Here is a 24,787-nt window from a genome sequence, read left to right as displayed (position 1 = left end):
CCAGCCATCCCCCCCCAAAAGCAAAACTGCACAGAAAAGTTTGCCAACCCCTGCTCTAGGTCCAACTCCCAAATTCTAAGAAATACAGGCGACAGAGGAACATGTTTCGCAACGCCAAGGGGATGCAGCCAGAGAAATCCAGACTGCAGGACACTGTAGGACAAACCAGCAGTTTCTTCAATACATCGTTTGCAACAGCCACCAAAAAAAGGGAAAAAACAGAGGGGGCCTACAGATTTAAAAGGGGCTGGGGAATGACAGATAATAGAAGTGTAGATGGCAAGAAAGTAAAACCTCGTTTTTCGTGGAAGTAAGTGAAGGGATAGATCTGAAACTGAAAATCAAGAATTAACAGTATAAACCACTGCATTTAGAAATGGAGGTTAAGAAAAGAGGAAACATCTGTTAAAAAAGCTGAAAGTGGTTGCGGCAGGAGGGGGGTTTCAGGAGTCAGAGAAATAGTGCAGAGTACTAAGGTTTTTTTATTTTTAGGTTTGAATTTTTAAACTACATATATGTTTTTTAAAATATTTAAATATAAATATTTGAATCAAATAATAACTTAATATATGGATGAATATTTTTATAATCTTGGATTATGGAAGGCTTTTCTGAACATGACCTGGAAATCAGAAATAACTAAATGGTTGATCTATTTGGCCACATCGGATCTAAAACTTCCCTACAGGAAAGCTATTATATAATGTTGAAAGACAAATGACAACTGGAAAAAAGATTTGTAACAGATAATACAAAGGATTAAGGGCCGGCCCGTGGCTCACTCGGGAGAGTGCGGTGCTGATAACACCAAGGCCCCGGGTTCGGATCCCATATACGGATGGCCGGTTCGCTCACTGGCTGAGCGTGGTGCTGACAACACCCAGTCGAGGGTTAAGATCCCCTTACCGGTCATCTTTAAAAAAAAAAAAAAAAAAATACAAAGGATTAATATCACAGGTTTTGCTGCAAGCACCAAAAACTGACCTTAGCTGATGTAAGCAGAAAAGGGTTGGATATTGAGTACCACACAGACTTTCTGGAAGGGCTGGAGAACCTGACTTGCAGGCCTCCCAGACAGGAGCGGCGATTGCACTAGAGCTGGTCTGGTAAAGACACTCATGGCTTCCCACCTTGTTGGGCACTGGGCACTGCCACAGCTTGGCTGCACTGTTTCCACCCTCTCCAGAATAAAGTTTGCACAGTTCCTGCTACCTCTGATCATTAGCCTGCAATTTCATTTCTGAGACAAGAGCCTCTAAATGGCAGAGCCTTGATCATGGGCCTGCATCCTAGCTGCAAGGGAGGCTGGGAAAGCGAGCCCCTGACATTTCAGTCAGGGGATACCCCAAACATGGGAAGGGGATCCAGATGCTGGGTAGACAAAAATAATGACTGATGTGCATTACAATTCCTAATACATCAGAAGACATTACAATTTGTTGGTCTGAAAAACATGAAGATGAAAAACATGATATACAAATAGGCAAAAGATTTAAAGAGACAATTGACAAAACATGTGGAATTAGCCAATAAATAAATAAAAAGCTGTTTAGCCTCACTAATTCAGCAGTTGCCAGGGGTGGCCTGCCCCAAAGCGATTCCCACCTTCTTCCTCGCTAGCAGAACCTTGATGCTGTTCAGACACCAACTCTCCTGCATGACTCAAGGGAGACCATGCAGCCTAGTTCCAGTCAATGATCTGTGTGGACAGGTCTGCCAGGGGACTCCCAAGGAAGTCTCTATGTTAGTCAGCATAGGCTAGCTGCTATAACAAACACACTCCAAACCTCTGTAGCTTAACACAACAAGTTTTCTCTTGCTCACATGAGTCCAGTGTGATGTTCCTGGCTGGGTGCTTCTCCTATGAGGTTCTCCTACAGGTGATGACTTGGAACTCTAAGATCCTCCATCGCAGAGCTCTGCCATGCTCAACATGTGACCTCGCAGGTCACTGCACACAGGAAAGCCATGGAATAGTGCGTGTGCCTTATGCTCACATTTGATTGGCCAGAACAGATCACGTGGTCACTGGGTCCCACCCAGCTGCAGGGGAAGCTGGGAAATGTAGTTTAGCTGTGTGCCAGGAAGGAAAAGAGCCAAGTTTAGTGAACAAGCTGAGCACTGTCTTTGCCACAGTATGTCTGGTCACCACATATCCATTTGGCTGTTCCTCTCATGTAGAGGACGTGCTGCTCAATTGGGCCCTGATCTTCCTCTCTTAGCAAAGCTCCCTCTTCACTGCCCTCTGAAGCCCCCTGTCCTTTCTCATTAACCAGCTTAGCCACACCTGATATGGGTATTGGGGTTCTGTATAGCTTTTGCCACTGGCCTTCTGTTCCCACTGTCAAGACCCCAGAGCACAAATTGCTCTCCCAATGCACATCTCAGTGAAGGGTCCCAGTGTGGCCAGGAGTGTTACCACCAGCCCTTGCTTCCACCTCTGCAGGTTTGAGCCAGCCTTGAGACTCCCGCCCCTCAGTCTGCACAGATGCTAAGGGAACAGATGCTTCTTTGCACAGATGCTTCTTTGGGCAGACAAAGAAAAGTGACGACCCAGCAGGACCGAGGCCCTTCGCTCTCAGCAAGGAGGGAAGAGGCCTCTATGATACAAATGAGAACCTTCGGGAGATTCACAAAGTGCACAGAAAGAAGGCTTTCGAGAACATGACACACACACACACAATTTCCACAATTAAAAATTCAATGGAGTGTAAAAAGGAAAGGTCCTCTGAAGAACAAAAGCTACATTCTGGAAGATCAGACGGAAGAGCGTGCTCACAGCACAGAGCAAAAACACAAAGAAATAAAAGCATGAATAAAAAGATAAGAGGCTGGGGAATCAGATCTAGGACCCTAAATGGTGGGTAATTGAGTTTCTAAAAGGAGAGAAATGAACAAAAGGAGATATGATAATTTAAGAAATAACAGAGTAGAAGAGAGACATGAATCTTGATATTTGAAAGGGCTCCAGGCAGGAGAGATGAATAAAAAATACACACCTAGACTCAGCCCAGGGAGACATCAGAACTGCAGGAATCAAAAGTCGTAGGAGCTTGCAGGCAGGGAGGCTCTGCGTGACAGCATCCCTGGGAGTGAGAAGAGAGGGAACAAATCTGCGGACTAATGAGAAAAGGTGGCAGATCAGGATGAGAAACCAAGGAAAACCGACCAGAAAACACTCTAACAAGTTGACAATCAAATTGGGACACAAGTCTCAGAAGAGTGGAAGACAGAGAATAAAAGAAACAGCAGTGAGCAAAAGAGCTTGTTTATAGTTATGTTTCAATGGATGATAGTGTGCTTGAAAAACATGGTGTAATTATTAAGGAGGGATTATCACAATGCAGGAAACATACTATAAGAGAAAACTTCATAATAAATAGCCCAAGACTGGAACTAAAAATTCTTAATGTGTCTGCCAAACTCAGCCATTGAGTAGAAGGCAGTGGCAAAGGAGCGAGAGGGGAAGTAAGAGTGTTCTGAAGTTGTCTTTTGGGGCTATGCAAGCACAGCAGACAAGTTAAATGTTAGGGGTGGGGTATTTTGCATATTTAACTTGCATACAGTAGAGGGAATTGGAGGTTTAGGTAAGGTTATTTAAGATGCAAGTGTGGATGGCAGTGGTGGGGTTGAGGACCTCGGGCAGAGACTGTGTAGAGCATTGTCTGCTGGGATGAACTTGGCCAGGCCATGCAGTCCTGGAGCCCACAGTCTCATGGCAGCTGCATCCTGACCCCTGTGTCCAACAGGGGTGGTGTGGCCCTGGGCCAGTGTCTGGGGTTGTGGCAGGCTGAGTCCCCAGCTTCCTGGTTGTACCAGAAATAGCAGCTCCCTTCCAGGGCCAGTTCTGTGGTGTGACTCAGATAGTCACTCCTGAAAGTTCAGCCCAAAAGTGGCTCCTCCAGCTATCCCAAAAATTTCCTAAGCATTGAATTCTTGTCTGAATCTCTCTGTACTTAAACTGGGTGATTTCTGTGACTTGTCACTGAAGCATCACTAATACAAGCAGTAAACATAAGATGGAATGGATAAAAACAAATATGCCAATTGCCACAATAAATGTGAATGGCCTAAATTTCCCTATTAACTTTGAAGGTCAAATTGGGGAAGAAAGAAAGTGCAAAAGTTTTCAGAATCAAAATGGAGTTGTGTGTGTTAAAACAAAACAAAACAAACACAAAAAAACCCCCTGACAAATAGAGCCAGGGAAAGGCCATGAAGGGGAATGTTCTTGTTTTAGTCTGTTTTGTGTTGCTATAGCAGAATTACCTGAAACTGGGTAATTTATAAAGGAAAGAGGTTTATTTGGCTTACAATTCTGGGACAGCTGCATCTGGCACCAGCCTCAGGCTGTTTCTACTCATGGCGGAAAGTGGCAGGCAGCCAGTGGGTACAAGCAGATCACCTGGCAAGAGGAAGCAAGAGAGAGAGAGAGAGAGAGAGAGAGAGGAGATGCCAGGGTCTTTTAAACAAGCTCTTGCAGGAACTAATAGAGTGAGAACTCACTCATTAATCCCCCCCCCCCCCCCCCCCCCCCCCCCCCCCCGCCAGGGAGAGCATTAATCCATTCATGAGGGATCCGCCCCCATGACTCAATCAGTTTCCAACACTGCCACATCGGAGATCAGATTTCCACATGAGTTTTGGAGGGGACAACACATCCAAAGTCCATCATTCCACCCCTGGCCCCCCAAAACTCATGTTACTCTCACATACAAAATACTATCCTTCGATCCCAACAGTCCCAAAAGTCTTAGCTTGCTTGAGCACCAACTTAAAAGCCCAAAATCCAAAGTCTCATCTAAGACCAAAAGCAAAACTCCTTCCAGCTGTGAACCTGAAAAACAAAACCAAATTTATCTACTGCCAAGATACAATGGTGGAACAGACGTTGGGTACACGTTCCCATTCCAAAAGGGAGGAATAGACAGGAAGAAAGGAAAAATAGGTCCCAAGTAAGGCCGAAGCCCAGCAGGGCAGGCATTAAAACTAAAGGCTAGAGAATCAGGTACCTTGATTCCATGTTTGACTCCCTCTGCACACTGGTGTGGGGGTTGGGTCCCCAAGTCCTTGGGCAGCTCCGCTCCTATGGCTTTACTGGTCTCAGGCCACACATCACCTCTCCCAGGCTGGTGTTCCACTCTGGTAGCTCCACAGGTCTGGGGTCTCCATGGTGGTCCCACTTTCATGGCTCCACTAGGCATGGCACTGTTGGGGTTTCTCTGCTGCAACTCTGACCCCACATTTCTGCTCGGCATTGCTCTAGCAAAGCCTGTCTGCGGTGACTCCACCCCTGCGACAGATCTCTTTCTGGGCCCCCAGACTTTTCCATACATCCTCTGGAATCTGGGTGGAGGCTGCCACACCTCCACTGCCCTCACATCGTCCCAGCCTGCAGACTTAACACAACGTGGACGCCACCGGGGTTTGGGGCCTCTACCTTCCAGGCCTGCTGCACAAACCACACTTGGGGCTGCTCCAGCTGGAGCAGCTGGGATGCAGGGAGCTGGTTCCCAAGGGCAGCTGCGCACAAGGTCTGTCCTCCAGGATAACTCAGTCCTTCTAGGCCTCAGGGTCTGTGATGGGTGTGGCACCCTTCCAAACTTCTGAAATGCCTGCAGGGCTTTCCTCTCATTTTCTCTGCTATTAGCATCTGGCTGCCTCACCGCCAAGATAATGTCTTTAGCAACCAGCTTATCTGCTTCACCCTGGCATTGTTCGGGGCTCTCTGCTTCTTTACCGCATGGCCAGGCCGCAAAGTTTCCAAATCTTTACGCTCTGCTTCCCTTTTAAATTCTGACTTTATGTTATGCCTTTGCTGCCATAACTCAAAGTAGGCTGTTAGAAGTAGCCATGCAGCTTCCCTAATGCTTTGCTGCTTAGAAATTTCTTCTGCCAAATGCTCTGCTTCACAACTCTTAAGTTCCAACTTCCACAAAGTCCAAGGGCATGGACACAATACAGCCAGTTTCCTTGCTACAGTGTAGCACGAGTTATCTTTTGTCCAGTTCCCAATAAGTCCCTCATTTCTATCTGAGACCTCATCATCCGCATGGCCTTTACTGTCCACATTTCTATCAGCATTCTGCTCACCACCACATAAGTCTCTAAGACATTCCAAACTTTCCCTCGTCTTTTACTCTTCTTCTAAGTCCTCCAAACTCCTCCCACCTTTGCCCATTACCCAGCTCCAAAGATGCATCCACATTTTCAGGTATCTGTATAGTAACACCCCACTCCTCAGTACCAATTTTCTGTTTTAGTCCATTTTGTGTTGCTATAACAGAAATACCTGAGACTGGGTAATTTATAAAGGAAAGAGGTTTATTTGGCTTACGATTCTGGGACAGCTGCATCTGGCATGGGCCTCAGGCTGCTTCTACTCATGGTGGAAAGTGGCAGGGAGCCGACAGGTACAAGCAGATCACATGGTGAGAGGAAGCAAGAGAGAGAGAAGGTGACAGGGTCCTATAAACAATCAGCTCTCACAGGATCTAATAGAGCGAGAACTCACTAACTAATACCCCCTCCCCCAGGGAGAGCATGAATCCATTCATGAGGGATCCGCCCCCATGACTCAATCAGTTTCCGACACTGCCACATTGGAAATCAAATTTCCATGAGTTTTGGAGGGGACAACACATCCAAACTCCATCAGTTCTCACGCATGTATTCCTTATAACAAGAACTATCACAAAGAACTCTGCAAAGCCACAAACTTTCACAGAGACCATTGTAACCTTAATTTAAAAATACTTCTGCAAGGACATCTGCCCAGCAACTGCCTGTCCAAACTTGGACTGGCATCACCCTTGTTACTGATCCTTGTAGCCAACGATAATTATCCCAAAACAATTGTGTGATCCTCTATCATTTTTCCTTCAATACCCTCTGTCTTCCTTTACCTTCCTGAGTTTGCACATTGTTTATTGTGGCACATGTATTCCCATTGCAGTGCCCTGTTCCCAAATAAATATTTTCTTTTAGAGAGACTCTCTCTGTTTGTTACTTAGGTTACAAAGTAAGGAAGGAAGGAGAGAGAGAAAGAAGGGAGAGAGGAAGAGGGAAGGGAGACAGAAAATCTCATTATATACAACCACTTTGGAAAACCATTTGGTTTTATCTACTAAGGCAAACATATGTCCACTCTATGATCCAGGGGCTCCTCAGGGCCTCTGAATCCCTCCCCACCAGCCCTGCGGCAAGTGGCTGTCTGGTTTTTTTTGTGGGGGGTACAGTGTGGGTGCTGGAGGACCCATAGCTTCCCAAGGCTGTCCACACACTTTCCAGAGAGATACGATCGCCGAAACCATGAAAAGGTGAACGCACCGAGGAAGCAGCTGTGGAAGACAAGAGAGCCAAGACAGGACCCAGGGGGAGACCTCAAGGGGAGAAGTGAGCCCCAGCCCCTCGGGAGAGGGTAAGAGCTCAAGAGTGCAGGGGAGATGCCCTAGTGGCCAAACAAAGGCCTTGTTTCCAGAGGGAGGGATGTTCAGCAGACGCCGCCGAGGGGCTACGGACAGGAGAGCCACCAGAGACCCCCAAGCCTCAGCGCTGGGCAGCGGGAGGGCGAGCGTGGCCTGTGAGAATCCTGTCGCTGCGGCACGGTGGGGCCCAGGTGCAAAGGGCTTTTTTAAAGCCCAGAACCAGCTCCTGAGGGCTCTGAGCAAGCTGCTGGCTCTGCGTTCTTTGGTACAAAAGAGACCAAAGCACATGAATAGGATCGGGAAATATCCCAGGGGGGACAAAAAAGCACTTTGGTTTCCATAGCTGTAGAATCATCGCTCCCTAACTAGCTGGGTCCATCATGTCTTTTCTGGGAAAATTTCAGGCAAACAAGCCCACATCCTGCTCAGACTCATCCAGCCTCACCTCTGCCCCAGATACCTGGGCCCCTTGGGCAGCTTGGGACACCAGTGGGGACAAAGGTAAGACAAGACATACACTGTCCAGTCCAGGCTCCGTGCAGGGCCAGACTGTTCCAGAAGTGGCTCAAATACCCTCGACTAATAGTTCTCAGGCAACGACAAATGGACTCCAGGTACGCTGTATGAAGTTGCCTCTCCTGTTCTCTCGTGGCCTGTCATTGTCCCCAGCCTCTTTCTCTGTCTCTCTCAGTCTTTCTTCCCCCACTCAGCTCTCCACTCCACCCCCCTGAAATCCCCCAAGCACACCAGGGCGGCTCCCACCCTCCTCTCGACTCTCTTTCCCGTCCTCCAAACTGTGCATCGCAGAGGCCGGGCACTGACCTGGCACAGACAGGGGTCCTCTCAAAGGGCAGGGGAGACAGAGAAATGGACCCAGTCAGGACAGAAGTCCCCTCAGGAGGCAGGAGGAGGGAAGGACTCACAGGCTAGAAAATGTTGCTCTTTGACCAAAGCAAGCTCCCGCTGCTCCCCAGTGGCTCGGGCTGAAGATCCTGCCCTGGTGTCGGGCTGGCCTCAGCTTCCCCCCAGCTGCCAGGCTGTGTCACTTAGAATGCTCTCAAGAAAATTGGAAAACACAATGCAAAAGTGCAGAGGCGAGGCGTGATCAGACACTGTCATCCGACGCCGTGCTCCCTCCGTCCTACCATCAGCCTACTATGGCCATAGGACAGCCACCAGTGTCAGCTAACACTGCCTGGCCCCTCAGACTTTGTGGGAGGTGGCCGGTGGCGTGCTGGTAAGCCAGCTCTCAGGAATGAAGGTGACTAATTTGTAGCATTTGCCAATTTCTGGGGTGTAAATATTCCCCACCATGGCTGATTTCAAGTGACAACTTGACCACACGGCTGGAAAGAGGGACATGAAATATCTCCCAAGTCAGCTCTAACCCGCACCAAATAACAAAGCCCCACAGAGCAGAGGCTGGGATAACGTGGACTGGTTTAGACCAGTCAGGGCCCACCCCTGGCACTGCATCAATTCCACCCAAACCGTTTGGCAGCTCCACAGCAGGGGCGGGAGGAGGGAGGAAGGGGTGTCCCCGCGCTCCTGCGTGGCCTGTGCCTGGAAGCTTCCAGCAGCAACCCCGGCACTGGCGAGCAGCCCTAAGAGCAGGCCCCACGCAGAGGGGTGGGCAGGGGCAGGTTCCTGGCTTCGGGGACAATGAAGCCATGAGGCTGGCAGACAGGAGGACCTTGGGGACAACCAGGACAGCAAAAGCCAGCACCTGTGACAGGTCCAGGAACCACCTTGCAGGCCATCGTGGTGGATGTGTGACCACAGCCTGCCTGCCTGACAACAATAGCAGCCATGGGCCAGTGTGGTCACTGCCCGGCCACTCCCAGGCACTGGGGCAGCCAGGAAGCCTACTGCCCGCTCTGCACAAGCTCTGGGTCTCTTGGTCCATCTCGGGAATCCACTAAGGCTGGAAGAAGGTGCAAGGCCAGAGGGAACAGCCCTGTGTCCCCAGCCACCCTACTGTAGCTCACAAGCATGTTGCCAGATGGCTCATTTTTCTTACAGATTAAGCCCATACTTCGGGAAGCCAGAGACAGCTCCATGAGACACCGACACACCTGCCTGCGACTGTGCCACAGTGAGGACCAGGGGTCTAAAAGGCCCCTCCATCGCCTGAGTCCTGGCCCAGAGCCATGCAACAGGCTCGAAGTGACACTTCCTGCATCATCTGTGCAGAAAATCTGCTTCTCTTTGCTGCCAGCAGAGTTAATTGCTGAGTTAATTGGCGATGTGTTGTTAGGTGGAAAAGAGCAAGTTATAAAACTGTATTTATAGTTTGCTGTTATTCTTGAGGAAAAGGAAAAATGTGGATGTCTGTGTGTGTGGGTCCGTGAGAGTGTGTGTGCATGTGTGTGTCTGTGTGTGTGCACGTGTGTGCATGTGTGTGGGCATGTGTGGTTGTGTGTGTGTGTCTGTGTGTGAATGTATGTGTGCGTGTGTGTGCATTTGTGTCTGTGTGTGCATGTGTGAGTGTGTGTGCAAGTGTGTGTTTGTCAGAGGAGTGTCTCTCTGCACAAATATAAATGAACACAGAAAACAGGAATAGAACAGGCATTCTCACTGGAGACAATTTTGTCCCCCAGGGGACATTTGGCAATGTCTGGAGACATTTTTGGTTGCCACCATTCAGAGGGGTGGTGCTCCTGGCAATAGTGGGTAGAGGCCAGGAATGCTGCTAACCACTCTACAATGCAGAAGACAGTAGAGCCCCCCACAATAGAGAACCATCTGGCCCCAAATGTCACCAGTGCTGAGGTTGGAGCCCTGCTCTAAGCAGCTGTCCTAAGGAGGGGTCCTTGGATGAGCAGCAGCAGCAGCACCAGGGAACTCGTTAGAAATGCGCATTCTTAGCCTCACCCCAGATCTACTGGCTCCAGCACTTTGGGGACGAGGCCGGGAAACCTGTCCTTAACAAGCCCTCCAGGTGATTCTGCTGCAGTCGGAGAACCACTGGCGTGAGAATATGCACGTTTGATCTCTGGGGGGGCAGCAACTCAAGTTTTTCCTTCTCTCTGTGTTTTCTAAAATCTCTGTATTTAACTAGGTATTACCTTCTTTGTGACCAGAAGAAGTATAATTCAAGGTCTTTCTTAATCAGAAATGGTGAAGTTTCCTTCTCAGCTGGGAAGAGAACAGGAGGTTCCAAGACCAGAATGTTAATCCTGGCTCAATTTAAGCAACCAGCCGTGGGACACTGGGACCAGCAGGGTGCTCTGAGCCTCAGCCTCCTGGCCTGGGAAGTGGGTGTTACAGTGGTCCCTATGCCCCAGGTTATTGGAGGATGAAATAAAATCCTGGGCAAAAGCGCCTGGTGTGGTTCTGGGTTCGTGAGAGGCAGCGGCAAGTGCTGGCCCCCCACCTCTTCCCCTAGGGACAGGAACAGTCCACTAGGAAGAAGGCGTGGCCCAATCAGCTCCTAAGGAGGCTGGGAGCAGGAAGTGCCCCCAGAGCCTGGGGCACAGTGGGGGGGCGGTGTTGGCAGCTCTAAAGACCCACAGAGACTGTGACCAATGCCTGTGGCTGCTATGAGAAACTCTGGGTCAGAAGTGGCAGGAAGGAGAGCCTGGCCTTCCATGCAGGTCTCACCTCTGGCCTCGGCCCACTTTGGGGGCTGAGATTGGCAGCCACCAGGACTCCGTGCCCCAAGCCCCTGGGAGTTCAGTGCTTAGCATGCCCACACTGCTCCGCACGACCCCCAGGGCAGGGTCTCTAAAGGAAGGTCAGCTGGACTTGCCCTCCTGGGTTTCTGGCTCCCCTGGTCCAGGAGGGCAGCCAGCCCTGGCTCTCTGCCTCTAGGGGCCAGAGCTGAAGTTGCCCCAAAGCTTCAGTCTTTTTCTGTAAGGCCCAAACACTGGGGAGATTTTGCTGGGAGTCCTTGAGGGGTGGGAAGAGGTGCGTGCCTCCAAGTGAGGAGAGGAAAGAAAAGGTCCCCAGAGCCAAGGAAGGACAAAGCCCCCCATGTTCTCTGGGGAGTGAGGTCCCAGAGCCCATGACCCACAGAACTGCAGAAAGGAGATGGCCAAGGTGCCCATAGAGAGGCCAGACCCTGACTCCAAGAGTGCCACAGAAACCACGGGACTCCAGGAGACCACAGGCATGGCAAAGGGCATCTCCACGGTGACGATGTGGACCAGAGAATGGTCCCGAAGCTGGGAGCCATGCCAAGCCCCTGTGGCAGGGTTTGGAGAGGACAGCCCTTGATGGCCAGGGCCTGATTCCCTCCTGCCCTGCGGTCAGATTTAATTTGACTTAAACTTGAGTTTGTGAAATGAGATCATACCTATTACCACACTTACGACATCCCCTGAGGTAGGAATTATTGTCCCCAATTTACAGATGACAAAGTAAACTCAGAGGCAGGTACCTTGCCCAAGGTCACACATGGAGCAGCCCCTGCCTGCACACGTGACCCCTGGGCTGTGCTGACGCCCCACCTGGGGCAATGCTTCTACCCAGCTCCCCCACCCCACCCAGGGGCACCCCCAACCCACCCCAGGAGGAGCTCAGAGACGTGAAGACCAGTGAAATTGGCCCCTACGCACCCCCTCCCCACACTGCGGGGCACTCTCAGGACTCTGCTTCCCCGGAGGAGGGAGAACAGTGACAGGGGAGATTCCTGGTACCAGAAGACCTTGCCCTCCACTTCTGACAGGAGAGGGCAAGTGGGACACTTGTGGGAGCAACAAGACCAACCAGGAAGCCAGTGTGGCCATTCCAAGGGAAGATGGCCTTGGGCAGGCCTGGGACCCTGCGTCCACCATGGGTAGAGGGGACCCTGCGTCCACCATGGGTAGAGAGGACCCTGCACTAGTGTGAACCAGGACGCACATGGACAAGGGCCTCCTGGGCCACACTGGACCCCTCCCCACCTAGCCACAGCGCAGATGGCACGATCATTGTGGGTGTGAGGTTCCCTCCCCACGCAGGCAAGAGCCTGCTTTGCTGAAGCAACACCCCGTACGTGTTCATGTGCGCTCAGCCATGTTTTCTGGTGGGGGAACTTGGTGTTCAGAGGCATTTCCTCCGCAGATCAGCTGAACCAGACGCCATCAGATACCACAGGTTGAGCATCCTTAATCCAAAACCCAAAATGCTCCAAAATCTGAGGTTTTTTGAGCATCAGCATGATGCCACCAATTGTCTACGTGGGTGGCAGAGATAGTGACACCTTTGCTTTGTTGTGGCTCAATATACACACATTCTGTTTCATGCACAAAATTACTTAAAATCTCATATAAAATTACCTTCAGCCTATGTATATAAGGTGCATATGACACAAAAATGAATTTCAAGTTTAGAATTGATCTCCATCCCCAAGATATCTTATTATGTATTTGCAAATATTCCAAAATCTGAAAAAATTCAAAATTTGGAACACTCCTTGTCCCAAGCATTTTGGATAAGGGAAACTCAACCTGTATTCTAGAAAAATAAAGTCTGCCCTGCACCAAGGAAAATATCAGACTTGGCACCCGCTCCCCTGCCCGGGCAGTTCCTGTGTTCAGCACGTATGTGAATGCGTGCTCCCAACCCTGTGTAGACCAAGCAGACCCAAGCCAATCCAGCCCATCAGAGCCAGGAATGCCCTGATCACACCTGCCCACACCCTGTTGTCTGCTGGAGCCACAATCAGAACTTGGCCACTATCCTGGGGCAGGACTCGAGTTGATCTTTTATACACATTCTGGGTCAACTGAAAAAGCCAGATACACAGTTAGAGGTAAACAATAAAACAACAAGGTTATTCCCACTGCCAGAGTGTCTGCAGCAGGAGGGGACCTTGGCAAGGATAGAAAGTCTGAGTTCCATTCTACAAGTAGACAGCAGGGGACGCTTGGGGGGTGACCTTGGACGAGTGGCGCGACGCTGGGCCTCCATTCCTACCTCTGTAAAATGCGGGTGAAGAGCCACCTGCTGCAGTGCAAAGCCAGCCCAGTGTCACCTTCAGCACATAGTAAGTGCTCATTAACTGGTGTCTCTTAACTACCCCAGGCAGATCTGGCATTGCCCATTGTCCCTCCCTTGGGACCTGTTTTGATGCCCACCCAAGCACCTGGTTTTTAATAGGACAAAGAATAATGATCCTCAGAGGGCCAGATGAGTACCTCGTAGTTTCCTTGGAAACCAGGTGCCCTGTTTACCTTCCTCACGAGTCTTTTTATCTGTCTCCATCTTTCTCTCCTGCTTTGATGTGGGCCACACATCCAAGAAAGGCCGGGCCACCACTTTAAAAAGGGGTTAGACCATTAATGGAAGAAGAGAATCCCAGTTTTCCTGTCCTTCAAGGGACCACATTTCAGGGTAACCAAGGAACCCTAGTCGATGATGGAAAGAATTCTTGCAAATAAATGTGGAAGGAATGATAGAATTAGAAAATGGTTTTGTAACTTCTAATAAAATAATTGGTTCAGGCAATGGTTGAGACGTTTAGAGGAAAAGTCGATGGGTGTCACAGTTAATCACAAGCCACCCCTAAATGTGATGACTAAAAGCAGCTTTACATCTGAGCATGAGCTGGGTGGGCTTGGCTGGGGGACCTCACTGTGGGTCTCTCATCCAGCTGGAGTCAGATGGCAGCGGGGGCTAGAGGTGGAATGCCCACGACAGCTTCATCATTCTCATGTTCAATGCCTCGGCTGAGATGGCAGGAACGGCAGGGACTGGTGGGCATCTCTCTCTCCTCGTGTGACCTCTCCGCGTGGCTAGCTTGGGCTTCCTCACAGCATGGCGGTCTCAAAAGGTCTTCACTCCTCACATGGCAGCTGGCTTCCCCCAGCGTGACTGTTCTGAAAGACTAAGGGGAAAGCCACAAGGCTCCTTATGACCTAGACTCAGAAATGACACAGGGTCCCTCCCGCCACGTTCTGGTGATTGAAAGCAGGTCAGAGAGCCAGCCCAGATGCAAGGGGAGGGGAGGCATGGTCAGCTGGGGGGGTCATCTTTGGAGACCTGCTACCAAATAAGGAACTTGACCATGGGGGGTCAGGCTGTCACCACGTGAACCCCCAGGTCCTTTTCAGCATCACTGGTAAGATTCAGTAGGAAGCACCCGGCGCCACCCCTGGAGTGTTCTAGCAAAAAGGAAAGTTGACACTAATCCAGTTGAGCCTTGAATGCTGGCATCATTTAGAGGAAATACGGGGAGAGAGGTAAGCTACTCCCCAGGAAGCACACAGGGGAGTCAGAATGTGGGGCGACCCTCAGAGAAATGATGAGGCTTCCACAATGAGTCAATGGCATTACATAAAACTATAGAAGTTACATAAAACTATAGGACGTTGGCTGTGTATTAGAAAGGCCCCAAGAGACCTGGTGACCAAACACTGCACTCGGGCCTTTTTTGGATCCAGATTCCAATAAACCAACTGCAGTATAAAAATGCACTTTTGAAGCAAACCGGGAAATGTGATTATGGACTGGGTATGCGATGATCCCAAGCAGTTAATATTTATTCTATTAGATGTGATAATGGCTTTGTGGTTATGTAAAGAAAATGTGTTTTTTTAAGAGAGTGAAATATATAGAGGTGAAGTTACATTATGGTTGAGATTTTATTTTAAATACTTCAACAGAAGGAAAGAAATAAAGAGAGGGAGGTGACAGAGAAAGCAAATGTGGCAAAATCCAGCTCATTATCAAATCTGGGTGGGTGCCAGGTGCATGGGGCTTCATTGTACTGTTCTCTGAGCTTGTGTGTATTTTGAAATAGTTCATCATAAAAAGAAATTTTAAAGGGGAGCCATTGAGAAGGAGCCTTTTATCCCCCACTGCTCCTGACAGTGAGGCCTCGTGCTAGAATCGTTTGTCACAGTAAAGCTCAGCTGCCCAGACCTCATCAGGAACAAAGGCAGCCTTTCAAAGTCACCTTTCACAAAGCCAGAGGCCACATTTCAGGCTGTAGTCCCCACCCCTCCTGCTGTTAATTGGGGGCTCTGCTCCGAGAAATGGTAGATTTTAGCTCCTGAAAACAGCAGGCCCCCCCACCTCAGGCTCCCTCATCCCCAGGGTTCAGTCCCCTTTGTAGGGGTGACATTGGCATCAAGTCGACCTCCACGGGCCACACGCTGCATCGGGGAAGGTTTGAAACAGACAAAAGGAAAAAGGCCAAACACACGGCACACACAAGTCCACATGTGCACACCTTCCAGACACACACGTGAGTAAGAGAGAGATGGAGAGAGAGGAACTGGAGATGAATTGGCCGTGGCCAGTCCTCCTTCAGGCTGGGTGTTGCTTCCTCCTCTATAACAGTCCCCGCTCTTGGCTGACCCCTGAGAGACGTCTCTGCAGTAGGTTTGGCAGCTGCCTGGTTTTGAAATTCCCTGGTGATTCCAAGGTCATGACCCTAGATCAGCATTGGGGGTGGCCGGCTTGGCCTATTTGACATGCAGCAATGCGCAGCAACTGCAAGGAAGTTTGATTTCTCGCAGGCAGGTCTGCATCTTACATCCACTACCCTTCCAAGAAGAACCCAGCCCAGGCCAGTGTCTTTCCTGGGAGATGCCATCTGAGTCCTGGGGCTCACCTGAGCACATGAGAGACAGAGTTTTACAAAGATGGTATGTGGGTTCAAGATGTGCAAGCACTGAAGGGACTGGTGATGTCTGTGCTCAGTTAAAGCAAGGCCACATGCCCCACCTGGGATGCCCTCGGCCCCAGAAAAACTCTTCAGAATCACTATATGATCACAAAATGCAACCCAAGAGAACCTACCAAAAGTAACCTCAGTTTCATTCTTTGCCATAATTAAAGAGTCTATAGAATCTATAATATGCCTGTCTACCTTCTGGCTGGTTGATGACACAGGAACAAACTTGTGCGCACACACCCAGGTACACTCAGAATTGAATCATCCACAGGGTGACTTTTTGTAGGTCATACCTTCAGACAAACCAGGTGCCCTGTCCTACCCTTACCTGCCTAAGCCCACCTTCTAGGGACCACCCCTGGACACTGGGCATTTTTCTGCACCTCTCATCAGAAAAGAAAGGAAGACACATCCACAGACTGACCAAGACCTGCTGGGCTCTCAGACTGTGCTAAACATACTGTGTCACATAACCAAGCAGGTGGTGCAGCTGGGAAAAATCCAAAGAAGCCAGAATATTCTTGCTATGCAAACATTCCTGTGCTTTAACAAATAATCTTTCCTAAAAGAAGTTCTTTCAATGTGGCAGGATTATAGGAGATTTTTCTTTTGCTCTTTTTTTTCTTATCTGTATTTTCTACTCTTTCTACAATAATCATGTAGAGCTGTTTCCATAGAGACGTCGGCACCATTGCCATTTGGGGCCAGATAACTGTTTGCTGCCGGCGGCTGTCCTGTGCACTGTGGGATGTTTAGCAGCATCCCGGGCTTCTACCCACAAGCTGCCAGTAGCATCCCCCTGGTTGTAACAACAGCAATCAAAGTCTCCAAATATTGTCAAATGTCCCCTGGGGGGTAAAATCATCCCTAGTTGAGAATCACTGGCCTAAAATGTACCTGCTAAGAGTGAGAATGAGCAGCCAGAGAGCTCATGGAAACCCAGGAGAGAGTAAAAATCAGGAATAACAGGGATTCAGTGCTTCCCAAATGCCAGGCACTGTGCTCCGTGCTGCCCGGGGTCATCCGGTCTGAACCTCAAAAGAGCTCGATGAGGAGGCCCGGTGATTAACTCCCTTCTAATGACACCAAAGCCACATGACTACTAAGAAGGCATATCATGAAAACCAAGAGGAAAGTGATTCAAGAAGAGAGGACCCATCAGCAAAGGTAAAGAGTTCTTAAAAATGAGAATAAATGATACACCAGCAAATTAGATATCTTAGAAAACAAATCATAAAAAGACACAAACTACAGAAACTGACTTTAGGAGAAACAGAAAGTCTGAATACACCTATGACTAGTAAGGAGATGAGATTAGTAACCAGAAAATTATCCACACAGAAAAGCCCGGGCCCAAATTGCTTCATAGGTGACTTCCAACAAATGTTTAAAGAATGAATACCAATTCTTCACAAATTCTTCCAAAACATAGAAAAGAAGAGAGCACTTACCAATTCATTCTGAGGCCAGTATTATCTTCATACTAAAACCAGACAAAAACGTCATAAGAAAAGAAAACTACCAGCCAATATGCCTTATCAATACAGATGCAAAAATCCTCGACAAAATACTAGTAAACCAAATTCAGCAACATATAAGAAAGACCAGGTGGGTATTATCCCAGGAATGCAAGACTGTTTTAATATTCAAGCACTAATTAATATCATATACCCTTTCAATAGAATGGACAAAAACCACATGATCATCTCAATAGACATAGAAAATGCTGTTGACAAAATTATCACCCCTTCATGATAAAAGCACTCAACAGACTAGAAATATTATTTTATTAGGTTGAGTTTCCTCAGACTAATAAAAAGCAACTGTGAAACACCTACAGCTAACTTCGTATTTAATAGTCAAAGACTGAATGTTCTCCCCCTAAGATCAGGAACCCAACAAGGATGCCTGCTTTCACCACTCCTTTTTAACATTGTACTGAAGTTCTAAGCCAGGGCCATTAGGCAAGAAAATGAAATAAAATGCATGTATATCGGAAAGAAAGAAGTAAAACTATCTCCATTTGCCAGTGACATGATCCTGTGTTTTTAAAAATCCTAAAGAAGTCACACAAAAATCTACTCAGATTAATAAATTCAGCAAGGTAGCAGGACACATGATCAACATATAAAAATCGATTGTATTTCTATACACTTGCAATGAACAATACAAAAATTAGATTTTAAAAACAATTCCAAATCATCATTCAAAATGTGAAGTAAAAACTTAATTTATTATTATTAAAAAAAAAAAACAATTCCATTTACATTAGCATCAAAAAGAATTAAAAACTTCAGAATAAATTTAGGAAAAGAAGTGCAAAACTGATACACTGAAAACTACAAAATGCAAGTTTTGTTGAAAGACATTAAAGACCTAAATAAATGGAAAGACATTCACGTTCACAGACAGGACGACTTAATGTGGTTAAAACAGCAATACTCCCCAAATTGATCTACAGATTCAATACAGTCTCTATCAGAATCCCAGCTGGCACCTTTGCAAAAAGTGACAAACTAATCCTAAAGTTCAAATGGAGACTCAAGGGACCCAGAATAGCCAAAACAATCTTGAAAAAGAACAAAATTGGAAGAGTCACACTTTTGATTTCAAAGCTACTTGATTACAGAGTAATCGAGACATCATGGTACTGGCATAAGGATAGACATCTAGGGCAATAGAATAGAATGGAGAGTCCAGCAATAAATCCTCACGTTTATGAGGATTGGTTTTCAACAAGAGTGCCAATATAATTCAATGGGGAAAGAACAGTCTTCTTAACGGATCGTGCTGGGAAATAATTAAATTGGACCCCTACGTAACAGCATATACAAAATTTACTCAAAATGGATCAAAGACCTAAATGTAAGAGCTAAACCTATTAAACTTTTGGGAGAAAATGTAAGCATAAATATTCTTTATCTTGGATTGGACAATGGTTTCCTAGATATGAGAAAGAAGTACAAGCAACAAAAGATAAATAAACAACTAAATAGGACATCTTCACAATGAAAAACTTTCTTGCTTCAAATGACTCCATTAAGTAAGTAAAAAGAATCCACAGACTGGGAGAAAATATTTGCAGGTCATGCATCTGATAAAGGGCTGGTTTCCAGAACATATAAAAAACTCTGACACTTTAGTAATAAAAAGACAAATAATCCAATTGAAAAATGAGCAAAGTGTCTGAAGATACATTTCTCCAGAGAAGATATACAAATAGCCAAAAACACAGGAAAAGATGCTCAACATATTAGCCATGGGGGAGATGCAATCTACGATCACAGTGAGATACGACTTCACACCCACTAGGATGGCTGTAAGCAAAAAGACAGACAATAACAAGTGTTGACAAAGACGTGGAGAAATCGGAACTCATACACTGCAGTGCAAACAGAAAACGGTGCGGCCTCTTCAGGAAACAGTCTGGTAGTTCCTCAAAAGGTTAACTAGAGAGTTACCATATAATTCAACAGTTCCACTGCTGGGGATAGACCCAAGAGAAATGAAAACGTATGTCCACACTAACTGGACACACTTTCAGAGGGCTACACGGTCAACCTGGTACTCAGATTCTGAGATATAGCTTCACCCCCACCCCAAACCCCCAAAGGCCGGATATTCTATAAGGACCAGCTTAGAGCTGCAAGTGGGAAGAGATCAGCTCTCCTCTTTTTCCTCAGGGGAGAGCATCCATTCATTGAGAAATGGGTCCTGTGCTTGCGGAGTTGCCGCAGACCCTTCTTGAGACTGATCCCGTTTTTCCTTTGGCCAGCACTCCACCTAGTCATCTCCCTGAACAGTCTTTTCCTTTTACTTATCTGGGAGATACAGCCTTCAAATTTCAGTACACACCTATCTCCTAGAAATCAAGGTGTTGATAGGCAGTAACAGGTTGCAACTATTGAGCACCTACTGTATGCCAAGCCTGTGCTTGGGCACCTGATATGTGAGTGTATTTTCTCATGTAGTCCTACAGCAACTGTGGGAGGTTAGTGTTTTTATAGGTCCACAGACTTTCTCCAAAAGCCCTGGGGCCAGATGTATTTCAGAAATCAGATTTCTTCAAATGTTAGAAAGGGAATGTGATGCATACGCTGTATGTGATGTAACACCCCCAGTGGGCCTGGGGCAGTGCCCTGTAATCAGACACATTACTATTTCCACACTGCGATGTATGAATATTAACACTGAGTGAATTAAATAAAGACTATAAATAGCCTCTCATCAGCTCAGGTCACGTTTTGCAGAGCTGAGTCTCTCATCAAGTCTCAAAGCAGAGGCCTCTGCCCTCACCCCCCCCTACCACCCCTCCCTACACATACTCATGAAACTTCAGCCACATCAATTTCCCATTTCCATCTTTCCACACAAAACCTGTCTTTGCTGTATTCTGTGACCCCAATCCACGTACCCAGTCCTAGGGATACTGAAGAAGTTTGGTGTTTGGAGTCCACCCCTAACATCTAACCCCTGCCTCAGAAAGCTCTTTGTGTGTACAAACCCTGTTTAGGCTGAGCCATGAGCCATGAGCCAAATGGGCACCAGTGTAATATTTTGAAAAAGGAAATACCCCCTTATCACGCACCTATGGAAAAAGGTTCAGATCTGACCTGCTCAAGGTTTCACCTCTCCTGGTAAAACAAAAGGTCAGACATGGCAGGGCAGGCCCTGTTTTGAGTCCAAGACCTATCATCAATGCCTTGTTCCAGAATCTGCTCTGGCTTCCTGTTACCTGATTTGTCCAACATCCTCTTCCTCAGACTCCTTAAGAGAACTGACTTTTGAATCCCAGTATGAGCCCCATCTACCTATGCTACGTGTCTCTTCAGAGGTTACTTCATTCATTCATTCATTCAACAAATGTGTATTGGACATCTGCTAAATGCCAGGGACTCTTCCAGGCACTAGGATTTTAGCAGTGAATAAAACAGACAAGATCCCTGCCCACATGAGCTTGTATTCTAGTGGGGGTGACAGATAATAAAAAAATAAATAAGTGTACATATAATGTCAGGTGGTTAAAGAAAAAAAGGGCTGTGAAGGAAAATAAAACTGGTAAGAATATAAAGAGAGAATGGGGATTATTTCAGACCGAGTGTCATGGATGGCCTCTCTGAAGGTGACATCTAAGTGGCAACCTGAATTAAGCAAGAGAGCAAGCCATGAAGATACCTGGACAGCATTGCAGATAGAGACAAAAACAAACTCAATGCCCTGAGTATGAAATAGGCTTCCATATTTGAGGAAGGAGGAGAAATTGGGGCACAAAGAAGTCACTTACCCATAACAGTTTCGATATCTAGCCAGGAACTTCAACTACTAGGTTGAAGCCTGGTGGCCTTAGAGGATGTTGCAGGTAAGAACTTAAAGGAAAATGAGAAAAATGTTATTGGAAACTAAAGGAAAGAAAATTCTTCTTACAGTGCCGGAAAATTTTGCAGCACGGTTGCCTGTGGTACTACGGAAAGTAGAAAATGTGCTCACTAGGGGACCCTCCTAGTAGGTGGTCTAGCTGAGATCTCCAGGCGGAGATGGACAGTGCCGCCACTTTTCTTCTTGCCTGTAAAGGAGCCAGGACTTTGTGGTTTTGAAAATTCCTAGCTTCTCGAGATGGCAAATGATGCTAAAATTAAGAAATCATTTCTGGGAAAAGATCAAATCCAGGACAATATCAGGAAAACATGGTCTAACAATGAAGCGGGGGGAGTGACCGTAAACTCTTTTATGTCCTTAGAAAATGTGAAGAGTGCTTCAGAGAATCATGCAGTTAATCAATAAGGCTTCTAAGAAGATTAAATATATTATCTCTCAGGACTGTCAGCAGAACACCAAGGTAGAGAAGAACAGGACAAAACCTCAGTAAGATCCATAAGAGACCCAAAAAATTTTCACAAGAATTATATGGGCAGAAACACTGCTGGTTTGGGCTGAAACGGACAGAGACAACACAAAAGAAAAATAAGCCTTTGGACTTCCAGACTTCCATAGGTAGAAGAAAAGCTTATAAAACCCATCAACTGCTCACACAGCTACCTTTCATGGAAAAGGAAAGATGATTCAGAAGGCGATACCCACAGCCATGGGGCAGAGCCGAGAGCCACAGAGAATTATTTCTAGCCCTTAAGTCGGAATGAAGTAACTTCTAACATTTGCCCTGCTGGGTTTCAGAACTGCTGTTGACTGCTGACTCCAGTGTGCTCCTTTCTCAATTGGGAATGTCCATAAGGGTTATTTTATGCTTCTCATACCATTGTATGTTGCGGGGGATGCACAAGGGGACAGACAGCTGTCTGTTTAGTTCACACATTTTCAGAAGAAGAGAAACTGTTCTCAAAGAGCTACACTGGAGGAACCCTACCAAGGAAGCCTCATCTGCACCTGACCTAGATGATGAGATTCCGGACTTTGATCTATAATGAGATTTTTGGAGATGTTGGGAGGAGGTGAGAGTATTTTGGAAATCCTTGGAAGGCACATGACTTATTGGGGGCCAGAGGGTGAACTGTGATAGATTGCCTCCTGGATGACCCCATTTGGTCCCTTCCCCCACCCCCCGGTGTTCATACCTCTGTTTAGTTCCCTTCCACATTGAATAGAGAGGACCTGTGCAACCAATAGGATACTGTTGAAATGATGGTATGTGACTTCTGAGGCTTAAAGACATTGTGGCTTCTGCCTTGCTCTCTCTCAAATCACCCACTCTGGAGGAATCCAGCCACCATGTTATAAGGACACTCAAGCAGCCCTGTGGATAAGCCCCCACAGTGAGGAACTGAGGCCTCCTGCCAACAGCCAGCTCCAATTCACTGTCTATGAGACTGACCCATCCTGGAAACAGAGCCTCCAGCCCAGTCAAGCCTGCAGATGACTGCAGCCTTGGCCAACATTGTGGCTACAACCTCATGAGAAACCCCAAATCTGAGCCATCAAGAGAGGCAAGTCACTCCTGAATTCCTGACCCAATGAAACCATGTGAGATGATAAATGTCTGTTGTTGCTTAAGCTGCTGAGTTTTTTAATACAGACATGTCGCTTAACAACAGGGACACATTCTAAGAAATGCATCATCAGGCGATTTTCATCATTGTGCAAACATCACAGAGTGCACTTACACAACCTAGACAGTGTAGCCTACTGCACACCTAGGCTGTGTGGTGCAGCCAATATAATCTTCTGGGACCACCATAGTCATATGCAGTCTGCCACAGACCGGAAAAGTGCATTATAGGGTGCATGTCTGTGATTTGTTATACAGCAATAGATAAATAATGCAAATGGTCTTCCCTCATTTTTAAAAATCCTTCCAGGATCAGAGAATTTACTTAGTCATTCAACAAACAGTGATTGAGCATCTACTCTGTCCCAGCCAAAGCCACCACCCCTCGCTGTGGGAACATTGTATCTCCCTACCCCACTGATGACACACTTGGTAATGTGACTGACCTCCTTGGACTGATAAAATGTGAACAGAGTGATGTGACCACTTCTGAGCAGACGCTTTAGGGCCTTTGCCTAGTTCTGCCGTTACTCTTCTCTCTGGGCCTCAAAAGCAGCACTTTCCCAGCTGATCTTCAGCCTGAATCCTGGAATGAAGAGGACACGGAGCAGGGCCGCAGCCACTGCAGGGACAACCTTTGTTATTATAAGCCACTGAGGTTTGGCGCTCTTTTCTTGTTCCCCATAACCCAGCAAAAGCTGCCTGACACAGCCACGCCGCAGCCACAGCTCGTGGGATGCTTTTCTCTGAGCTTTCTTCATCCTGGCTTTCCTCCCCGGAATGCTTCCTGGCTCCTCAGTGTTCTCCAAAGTGTGGGTCCCAGGGCCCAGCACCATGGGGCCTGACCAGCCAAGGGCATGGTGGCCTCTCCCCTCCCAGATCTGAGTGTCACACAGTCACTGCTCAGCTTCCTGAACCTTGCTTGGGAAACTTTGCTCTCTGGTAACCCCACAGTCTGGAACACAGAAACCTCTCGCATGTAACTAGAGAAGAATGTCTCTGGGGACCAAAAAGACGTCATGAGTCCATGCTCTAACGCTTGGGAACTTGACCCTCAGGACAGCCATCTAACCTCCTCAGTGCCTAATTAATTCCTAACCTGCAATCTGACCAGCCTGATGATACGGTTGCCAAGTCTACAGCAGATTCCAGGAGATAAATGGAAATGCCTGGTAATCAGGCAGAATCAGGGAAAGAACCGAGAGATGGTTGAACGCCAAGTGGTGTCCAGCACGACCCATCTCACAACCATTCTGCAAGATAGGTACCAATGTGTCCATTTTACAGGGGAGGGAACTGAGGCTCAGATAGATAACTAATTTGCCACAAGTTGCAAGCTTGTCAGTAAGTACTCAGACAGGCATATGGTAGATACGATATGAACAGTAGCTCCTGTGCTGATTTTGCCATGGGTATTGTTCGTGGGTAAAGCAGGAAGGACCATCAGTGAGGGAAAGGCTGATGAGACAGATTTTCAGCAGAACAAGGTCCCAGGTGGAGAAGGGACGAGCCCTGGGGTGCTGAGGAGCAGGGCACAGGGTAGAGGGGACACTGAGAGCCCAAGAAAAACACCCCATCTCAGAGAGCACCTCCCTTATAGCAGCCTGCCCCCTCACTGTTATGCCCAGAAACCCGAGCCCCTGCCGGTCTGACATGGCCTGACCACTGCACCACACTGCCTGGCGGAGCTCACACAGGGATGGGTGCTGGCAGGACTGCGTGTTGAGATCTAGGTGTCTGAAACAATGGGGACAT

The sequence above is a fragment of the Cynocephalus volans genome, chromosome 4 (genome assembly GCF_027409185.1).
Source record: "Cynocephalus volans isolate mCynVol1 chromosome 4, mCynVol1.pri, whole genome shotgun sequence".
NCBI lineage: Eukaryota > Metazoa > Chordata > Mammalia > Dermoptera > Cynocephalidae > Cynocephalus > Cynocephalus volans.
Note: the sequence above shows the minus strand (reverse complement) of the source record.